This window comes from Daktulosphaira vitifoliae, unplaced genomic scaffold, assembly GCF_025091365.1.
Source record: "Daktulosphaira vitifoliae isolate Bord-2020 unplaced genomic scaffold, ASM2509136v1 Scaffold_3, whole genome shotgun sequence".
In the NCBI taxonomy this organism is placed as follows: domain Eukaryota; kingdom Metazoa; phylum Arthropoda; class Insecta; order Hemiptera; family Phylloxeridae; genus Daktulosphaira; species Daktulosphaira vitifoliae.
In genome coordinates, this window is record NW_026099574.1 from 10,922,376 (window position 1) to 10,925,431 (window position 3,056).

Sequence of the window (3,056 nt, forward strand, 5' to 3'; positions counted from 1 at the left end):
CGATTGACACCGCCGGCGGACAAACCGTTCAGACGCTCCCCCCGTTCGAACCGTAAACCACCCGAGTTTTGCCGAACAAACACGCCCGCGTAAAATTGCACAACTCCCGTTGTGCAATTCGAATTTTACAACGGTTTTGTGACGGCATTACTCGACTCACAAGCGCAAAAGTCATATACCACCCCGGCAATAGCCCATAATTACGGAATTGTGCACAAAGGACCCGCACACGCGGTTAGACTAGCAGACGACACCAACCGCCGGCACCGCTACTTTTACCGCGAACATCGCAGATCTGACAATCACTTTTACGGCTGTTATCTTAGAGAATCTGTACTGTGACGTACTCCTGAGACACGACTTTCTAACGGAACAGGAAGTCTCCTGGGACTACGCTGCAGGTACAAATCACTTAAGCGACGCACTACAGATTGTTGGAAAGCGAGTACTCGACACACGCTACCCGATGTAGATCTACCAACACTAGATATAGCAGGCGACCCACACACGCGCGAACTATCATCACAGATAGTGAAAAACTGCGCTACGTTTTTAATGACACGGTGGGACGCAAACGCTTGTCGAACACGCATCGTGTTAGCATCCGACCACAGAGCCCGGACCAACTACACACTCACTTTATTAGTGACAGCCCGAGAACAGAGGCTGACACCACCACCCTTAGCATCAAACATGGAGGAGACACCGTTTTAAACTACAGTAATAGCACAATAGCGGTGACAACAACACAGTAGCGGCAACAACATCTAAATCAGCAGCGGTGAAACAGCGACCAGCGGAAAAACCCACGGAATTGGTATACACGCACTCACCCCTTTAGATCGCCCAACAAACAACGTGATTTTGCGGCCTTCACTGCGATACGCGGTTTCTTCCCGGCCGTTATTAAGTAGACCGGCTGCTTGGCGGGGGAGTATTTGACACGGCCCGCGTCGCTTCGTTATACACGATGCCCCGCGACTCGTGCCACCTTTATCAGCCGTCGCCCTACTATGAGTATTTGACTGACCAACACCGCGTGTTATACGCTACGGTGCAAAGTCCAGCAAATGCCGCACGGCCGACGACGACCCGCCGCAAATGGTGCGNACGACCCGCCGCGATATTATGTGAAGATCATTATTACTGTGTTTATCTTTTCGGTTTGTTTTATTTTTGTTAAAATATTCTGATGTCGCTCATTTAATANACTGTTGTCGCTCATTTAATAAACGGCCCACGGGTCTCTACCCTCAAAACCAGTGTCGACCACATTTTTGCGACGTCGTGACATAGTTNGTCTCTACCCTCAAAACCAGTGTCGACCACATTTTTGCGACGTCGTGTCATAGTTTAAAAGTTAAAATTTAAAAAGGAATAATTTTTTTCCTTTTTTAACAATATTAAATGTAAAATCTATAATTAAAGTTTTATAACAAATATTGTTCATGCTCTTTGTAATTATCATATTAAGCGATTAGAAAGTTTATAATAAAAATAACTGACATATATTAAACGAATGAATTAAAATAATATTTTTCAGATAATTTTGATTTAAATATAGTGTTTATATTTATCAATTCATTTGATGGCGTTTAATAAAATGAATAATAGATTTGATTATATTAGTGTATTGTTTATCCATAATCTACAAATTACTTACACACANATGTATTGTTTATCCATATTCTACAAATTACTTACACACCAGTGAAATCCGTTCAAATAACTATATGAACTATCAAATTTGTGAGGGAGACTTCACCGTTAAAACTAAAATCTAATATAATTAGAAATAAAACTGANGGAAATAACATCTCCATGATTTAAAACTTGATATTCATTTTGGTTATTGGGAATTCGCACACAATTTACGTAAGTTTCATTGTCTGTTCCCTGTAGTACAGATATTGTTGATCAACTTAGAATTAATTATTCTCTTTGTTAGCTTAATTAATATAAACATGCAATAAAAGTTTTAAGTCTTACATTGTGAGAAATGAGATATCGGCCATTGGATTTATTTATAAAACAATGCCGTCTTGAAATAGATTCTTCTTCAATTACAATTGAACAGGCAGGAGAACTTCCAATAACAAACTGAAGAGTTATAATACATCAATTTAACCATTTTAAAGAAAAATGAAGTATATTGTAAAATATAAAACAAAGTTAAGATGGCTTAAAGTTAATAAAGTTATTATTTTCATATAAAAATATAAGTATTTTTAATAAGTTCATCTTAACACTTAAATTTATTTTATTTCTTGAAGAAAAAATCTACCTCAGTCTCTCCAATAGGATAGTAAGTGCCACTAGCCAAGCACTGTACTGTCGCATTACCAGTTAAGTCAGAACAACTGTTACTTCTTTTTAAGCTCATTGTGTTTTTTATCTCTTTAAAAATTTATGGTATTCAGTTTAAAATCTATCATATAAATACACTTTAAAGTAATGAAAGTATTTGTTTTGAATTAAAAACATTCGAAACTATGGTAGCACATGTTAATTACGTACTGATAATACAAAATAGAACAATTTTATTAAAGCTTATAGAAAATAATAATGTTAAACAAATAAATAACTGGTTATAATGCTATAACATTTTGAAAGATGTATGGATCAATATAATTCTTTTTTTTATGGATGTATGATGACTTTACCTTTCATTTGGTATATTTTTTTTATAAATCTGACCTTTTACCTGACTACGGGAGGGATTCAAAAGTACAACTTTTTTACAAAAAATTTACTTTTTCATCTTAACTTTTGAAAGTGTTCTGGAAATACTGACACTTTTATATATATCTTAAATTAAAGCTAATGTAATATACTTAATTATGACGAAAAAAAATTTCGGACTTTATTTGGTCTTCACGGTGAAAATGGCTACCGAATGCTATTTTTGTGTGAAAATTATCGATTTTATATTTTACATTTTTAACTTTATAATGCTATAACTCATTGAAAAGTGTATGAATCAACACAATTTTTTTATGAGAAATAATATTTTTTAATAATCCCTTTTTCATTCGACATACTTTATCTTAATCAGG